Below are 8,450 nucleotides of genomic sequence, written 5' to 3' on the forward strand. Positions count from 1 at the left end.
AACTGTTCGTACATGTACCTATTATATATTATGGTATATACATATAGAAAGCAAATTATTACTCAATATACAATGCGTATATAATAATTATTATATTATACGGATGTAGCGAGTTAGACGGAGAAAAAATATAAAATTATCATCCAGCTGAGAATTGAGGAAAAGTAACGGTTCATCTGTTCGTGTTACTATATACATAAGTAGCATTATGTTTGGGAATCGCAAAGAATGCGTCGTAATATAAATATATACGGCAAGAATCTCGTAACGGCGGTAAACGCGTTATTATACACATGCACACGCTTATATTATTATGTAGATATTATTTTTTGTGATCGAAGTGTTGAGGTTTGGCGTCTGAAAATCGCTGCCGTGGTCTATACCACAAGGTCGGCAAGCTACCATAAGCGGAAAGTAACACTGGCACCAAAACTACATCAAAGCATCCCACGTGTGCGGGGAGCGTTTAAAACGAGTCGGATACTATGTGTACGCACTTCCACAGAGGTCTAATAACCTAATAATGCATATCATAATATTATGTATTGCGCTCGATGCACCCACGTGAACGAGTTTCACTTGCACACTACGGAGATGATCCTCGCATATATAATTGATACGACAATATAACGCGATGGGAAGTGTTTTTAAGGGCTTCATATTAAAACTGACAGTGGGCAGACGAGTGTCATCTTTATATTATTATAAAACAAATATATAAAAATATATAGGCAAATATATAGGTAATCAGTAACCACTCTACTGTGCAGTAAGTAGGTGTTGACTGTGTTGAGTGCACCTCATCATTGAATAGGCTACTGGATTATATAACGTAATGAATGTGCTAAATTTAAATTCAATGATAATAATATATTTTAATAATTATACATTTTTAACAAACTATAAACGATTCTATAAGCGGAAGCGGTTTGTCACTTGCCAGCCTATTTTATATTGTAATTACAGTAATTTATTTTACTATTAGTATAAAATTAAAGTATTTTAAAAATTTTTGCGTATAGTAAATCAAACAAATAAATAACTAAAATCGTTATTCTTTGATTAAATATCCAATTTTGTTAACATTTGAACTAATAAAAAAATTTGTAATCAACAGAATTTGAACTTCAAATCACTCATAAAATAAATAATAATCGTGCTCCCACATGTTTTTAATATTTTTAACTTACAATAAGAACAACTTATAATGTTGGGTATTTTATTAAATTTAAAATATTGTCCGATTATACTTAAACTTAAACTACATTAAAAAAAAAAGACAATAAAAAAAATAAAAAATGAGAAATGCCTATAAATAAAAATTAGTTTATATATATTCAGATATTCTACAAATAAATCAAATAACAATCTTTAAATTGTATTGAAAAAATAAAAATTGTTTAATGAGATCTCATTATATTATTTTACGCGTAAATATCAAATTTAGACTTTAGACACTCATAAAAGTATCGGTGAAATTACAATTACACTTCAATTTTTTTTATAATTTTATTATTGTAAGCTAAACTTACATGGGTCTATTATATTTTTAAACTTTAAAGATATGAATATTAAAAATTATATCAATAAGATACTGATTTATAGTTATTTAAAATTAGAAAATATGTAAATAAAATTAAAAATATTAGATATGTAAAACTTTATAATTAAGCTTAAATTTTTAAAATTATATTTTAGGTAACATTAATTAGGTATCTATAAAGCTTATAACAATCAGCTAGTCCTGCATTGTATTTCTGTAATGGAATCATTCGATTTTATTTGTAGGCAACCACTAAAAAAATTTCAAATAGCTATAAAGAGCCCAAAAAGAATAAAATATTATTTATATATTTAAACTCTATACACAGTTAATGTTAAATATCTATACTGTAATTCGCTATTACTGTTATTAGATTTCATTAAAATAATAAAATTTATTTTGTCAAAAATTTGGTTATGCGCAAGAACTACAATTTATTTTTCCTAATTATTTTAAAGGTAAATACTGAATAAACAATACTGAGGACTTTTTGATTTTGACCCCTCCTCTCTCCAAATTACTAACTATATTCCGTTTATCCTACCAAAAAATTGAAATTGAAGATTGAAGTACTTTTAATGTTCTAAAATAAGGTAATATGTAAAAAAATAAATAAATAAATAACAAAAAAAAAACACATTGTAAAACCAAACATATTACTCCGCTCAGAATCTTAAAAATATTTATTACATATTATATATTTCCGATTTCGTGTAAAATAAGTGGACTGTTAAATGTCTGTGTCTCATAATCTCATTCTTTGAATTTTTGTTTTTGCAGAATATATGGTTTTTAATTTATGGTTGTGAATCGTTGTACTATTGTGCAAACGTGCAATTATTATAATAGAAAAAAAATATGGTCCTTATATTTTACAAATAATTATACTTGTGCTAGAAAACTAATATTACTTTAGTAAATATTATATTATTCATGTATTTACACCTAAAAGTAATCCTATACAAATTTAAATTTTAAATAAATTACTAATTAATAATTGTATAATATTTATAGGTATAACATTTTAAATCGAAAATTAAATTTTAACCAAAAAGTTTAGTTATTAGTTGCATACTTACGAATATTATTAGTGGAAAATTAGTAATGGAAGAAACTTTGAATTAATAACATTATAAGTATTGTGTTTTCATAGTGAAATATGATCTTAAATTCCGTTATACCTTATCGGTTAACAAATAATTGAAAGCCTAAGGTCACGCGAAGTTATCATTATAATATTATATCATTATTCATTAGTATGTACAAAAAATATAAATAAATGTTGAGTACTTATATATTATCAGTAATCATTACATCGCATTATACTTTATTTGTTTTAATTTTTGCGATGATTTGTTATTAGAATATAGTTATTTCTTTGATGTTTAATAATATAATATGCCTAAAAAACGTAGAAATCCTAAATCCGTGTAACAGGAAACTGAAGACCATATATCATATTTACATTAACTATGTGTATATAATGTTTTTGTATAACGGTCGAGATTATTAATTGTATACACAATTGTAATCATTTATAACGATTAACAGAGATATGGCGTACAGAGCCACGATTAATAATATTGTATCAAGACTCCCTATATAATAATAATTATATATAATGCCCCTACGTATGATGTATGCATGCATATAGCATGAAGGTTAGAATTAGAACTATACTCTAATCGTCATGGTATACAGACATTTAGTATATACTGTATTCAACTATATTATATTATAATATATAGCGTTATATGCTGCTTGTTAGTTGTTATCATCTGTGCATGATCGCTGCTGCGAATTACGGTTTCCAAACTTTCTAGATTCAGTTGTATATGCGTTTTAATGGTCGGTTTACATTTACGTACGAAATACACAATATTGTGTTATTTTTGTTCTTACGTGTCCTATTGTTAAGCTTGTTGAATGTATTACGGACGACTGTACAGATGACGAGATACCAATTCAATATTAATTATATACATATACTATATCTATATACTTGAATTTGAATGTATAAGATGTCTTGATGGTTTATTCATAATTTACAGCTGCGCGGAATATGTTGGTAGTCGGTAGTGTATAGCTGATTGTTGTGCCAAAGAGATGATGAAAAAAGAGATGAAATATATGTATAGAGATGATCTGGCGTGCGCAACAGTTGTATAGTATCGACACAGGGTTAGGAGTTTAGGACGTATGCTGCAAAATAAGCGTATTGCGTGCGACACCGTACAAACCCGTGTAGTACCTGTATTATTTTACGTCGCGATCGTGTAAACAGAACCCTTTTCGATTACTATACCTACGTTATAATAATATGATATCTTATTAGATGATTGACACAACGTTAAGGATAATATATTGTGGATGTGTTAGGCGTTAGCAACAGGTATATAATATATACGAGTATTATATGTATATGGGCACATGATATTACGTCCCTCTCTATTGATTTATATTCAGTGTGCAGACGAATGATATAATATATCCCACTAATGAATTCACAGGATATTCCTTATTCGATGTACAACGCGTACACGCGCGGGCCAGAGGATGACGTGCAACGCGAGAGGAAAAAATGATTCGATTCGAAAGAAGAGTTGACGGTATGAATGTATAATTCGATTACCGCAGCGGATTTTAGGTGTCGGTCGCGTCTGCGTGCGTCATTTTTGTCGTTCATAAAACCATAACTTGCAAGTATATGCCCCTGTCCATATGCCCGTCGCGTATATATAAGCATATATATAACATGCTATATAACACATACCTATATTATAATAATATTTAATACCTATGTGTAATATTTATGTACGTATTATTGTTTGTTTGAAAAATCTTTTACCACGCGTTGAAAACGAGTATATAGCCGTATAGGTACACCGTTTATTGATGTCGACATTATCTAGTTTTACGCGCATACCTCCTCGCTTCCATATGAAATATCATTATGCCCCAACAATTTCGCACATTTAACCACGATGGTGTTAAATATGACATAAAACGTTCAATGTATTAAATGATGTCCAAATATGGTTGAATAATTAATAATACACGCGTGCAAGACTAGTTAATTATTTTACGTTTTATAGCAGCAGTTACGTCATGTCGTCATTACAAATTGTGACGTAAAAATAAAAAATGAAAAGAAACGGAACATAATATACCCGCGAATGACCTTAACGATAATAATCATAACACAAACCTACGCGCGCGCCAGTCGCGAGATAATTTATGCGTAGGACAGTTATAGGTAGGTACAGTGGCTTATTTAGATACTTTATTTTGGAGGGAGGGATATGCATTTTCCAGTGATATACTCATCACTTGTATTTTCGTATTCCATAATATTATACCATGTGTTGTTTTACATAGTGCATAATATGAAATAGGAATTGTTACGTCCGATCGATCATACACAAATATATTATATTATTATGTGCATAAAATATTTAATACATTTAAATATGTGTAGTTATGCTCCACTGCTCCAGCGCTGCACCTATATGATAGAGTAACGTACCGCCTGATGAGCCTCTTTCAAATACATATGCTACATAAATATAATTTGGGCAGTTATCGCGAACTTAGCCATCCCCCTCAAGATGATGGAACGATATTTGTAATAAATAAAGTAATTTTTTATTTTATAACAAATAATAGTTAAAATTTTTTTTTTTTAAATAGATAAGAGTTTTTGTCAACTTATCAAACTTATTACAAAGGCCTAATCTAATTTCACCTTACAGCAGGGCTGCTTCTATAAGCCAAATGTTATAATTTTGGGTCTCTGTGGTTATCAGCTGTTACTATATTTATATTTGTGATTATTATTGAATAATTCAAAATTTAAATGTATCCTTATATATAATCCTTTTTATAAGTGGCGTTAGCCGTTCCCATAAATTAAATTACATGATCATGTTCTTCAATGCGGAGAATTAAAACATATGGCTCAGAACTTCAAAAGACAGATTTTCAAATCTTTTCTTAAAGATAGATTATAGATAATAGAAAAGGATATTTTCAATAATATTTCTTGTATTTATTTATAATGAATTTTCAAAGAAGAGCTACTGCCCTTCAGGCAGAAACCTACCGGTTCTTTTTTTTATAAATACAATATAAATATACAATTATATTCATTAACTTGGTTATTTTAATATTGTTTAAAAAATATAATAGTGCAATTTATTTTTGAATTAATAGATGTGGTTACAACCCCGATACTTTTTATCTGAAGAAGTTTAAGTAATAATCATAAATTCATAATGTATTAAAAAATTACCTATGATATAAACAAGGTTTTTAAAAGGTAAGCTGAAGGGATGTTGGGGAAAAATTCCTCCCTAATCAGTTTGGCATAAATTTGTCCAGTCCTTCCCCAGGTAAAATATTGAAATATTGCGCCTATATGATACACTGAGATTCCGAATGTGATTTCACACACATTAAAACAAATATATGATATTATAAGCAATAAGAATATTTTATAAAGACGTTTAATAAAAATTGTGTAATTTTTAAGAATTTAACAATATATTCTTGTAACATTATTAAATATTTAAATATTATGAATATATACATATTGTTCGACTGGCGACTGACGGACTAAGTATAGCTACTACTATAGCTAATAATATTATAAATGTCAGTAGATTTTTATAGAATTTTAATCAAGACAAAATTATATAAAACGCGTTGACATGAATATTCAATGTATTTTTGTTCGCTTATCATGATGCGGTATTGCGGTCCATCGATATGTTGTGGTCTACAGATTTCTAAAAAAAAAAAAAATATTAATAATACTTAATAATTTTCAAAGATGCGTTAAAAGTGCCGAGAGCGGCCACTCTATATTATGATGGTGACCCGCGGGAACATGACGTTTTTCAGGTTTTAACTACATTCCGTCGGTCAGTCTGTAATTCTGCCGTATGTATATAGATATAACAAGGGGCCCGTATATTAAATAGCGCTCAGATTTCTGAACACGGTTTGAACAACCAGTGTTATCACTGAAACAGTTACATACGAGAAACAATTTTTTTTACTCCATTAAACATGTTCAACATTTTGATTAGATGAAAACGATTCGTGATGAACTCGATGAACGCGAACGTGGCAAACATTGATCTGGACATGGCTCAACTCGTTTGTTTGCACGCGCGGAAATTTGTCTCGACATATAATGCAAGTGTTGGATGGTACACAATGCGTTCCTAAATCCTGATTCTGTGGTTCTATCGTTCTATGTACAAAACGTTTAAACGTCCATTTCAAACGATGCGGACGTCAGAGTTAACGGATTGCTTACTGTAGGCCACCTTAACTTTCGTACTATTCGCAGCCACGATAGTTTGTGACGTATATGTTTCTTTATATAATACTCACCCGTGCAGGTATACCGTTTTCGTTTTTCGTACAAAATTACCCAGTGTATAATTTTAGTTATTTTGATGTAATAAGACCGCATAGTGAACGGTAAAATTTTACTCAATAATAACTTCGTTTTGTTTTGATTTATTTGCACAGTTTTTTCGTGTGTATTATAATGCATATCTTAACTTGTTAGTTGTAATAGGTAATCGTTGCGATATGTTGCAATAAGTAATAAAATAATTGAAGTTATATAATAATTTTGAATATTGACTAACCCAAAAAATATAAACTTAAATGTATTTATTCAACTTAAATACAATTTTAGAGAAGTATTCATAATTTTCATTTTCTGCATGATGGTCTTATTTTATTGCCCCTCATCAGTCCTCCCATTCACATATTTATAAATATCAACGATTCATTATCAATAAATAAGAGTAGGTAGATACAGAACTCAGAACACTTCATCATCATTAAAGTTAATAATGAGGAGATTAATATTAAACGAGTTTTCCTTTACATAATAACATTATTTATCCTTACAACAATTATACATAAAATAATGTCACATAGATGCATTTTTATAAATTTTGACTTTTGAGTTTTTAAGTTGAGACAATTTAGGTTTGCATTCTAATCTAAGACAATGCTTGTCACTAACCTAAATAAATCATCGGAATCAGCCCACTTACTTTTGTAAGAATGTAGTTTCATAATATTTTTCGATATTTATCAAAAACAGAAAAGGGGCTGCAAGTAAAATAATATTCAAATACTAAACTAATTTTAACCGAATTTAAATTAATATACCTATATAACTTTCATAGACACTATCGAATATGAATCGTTATTATTTTATGTAAATCATATAATAATATAATTTGTTATATAAAATTGTAAAACATTAATACACTGGATAGTTACGTGTTACTAACAGATGTCAAGGATAACCAATACCAGTATGATTGAATATTCGATTAGTGTTTATACTGATTACATGAATATAACTTATATTTGACTAAACATGGTTGAATTTTTATGCTATACGAATAAGCGCAGTGATGGTAGTTAGTTACTGCCAAGTTTTCTCGCGACCTAAGGGGAAACTAATAAAGTAATAAACGAAATTCTGTCATTAATTTTGCATCATGAAGGACTAGTTATACATAAGTGAGTGAGTAAGTCAAATATAATAACTATACTGAATCTGAAAATGTTTATATTAATTTATTATCGTGTACCTATCTTGTACTTGTATACCTACATGGCTACATAAACACAATATATCAATTATCAATACATATAGGAATATATTATATATTATATAATATTATATTATAATACAATATTATTAAATCATGACATAATTTTTTAACATTTCATTTCTTCAACAGTAAAATTTTACCAAACGAAAAACACGATTATTACCATTAAATTATATTTCACGATTGCTATACTTATACTTTTATCGAATTTATATAATATAATAATAGTAACAACTAACAAGATTTTTATGTTA

The sequence above is a fragment of the Rhopalosiphum padi genome, chromosome 2, assembly GCF_020882245.1.
Source record: "Rhopalosiphum padi isolate XX-2018 chromosome 2, ASM2088224v1, whole genome shotgun sequence".
Classification (NCBI taxonomy): domain Eukaryota; kingdom Metazoa; phylum Arthropoda; class Insecta; order Hemiptera; family Aphididae; genus Rhopalosiphum; species Rhopalosiphum padi.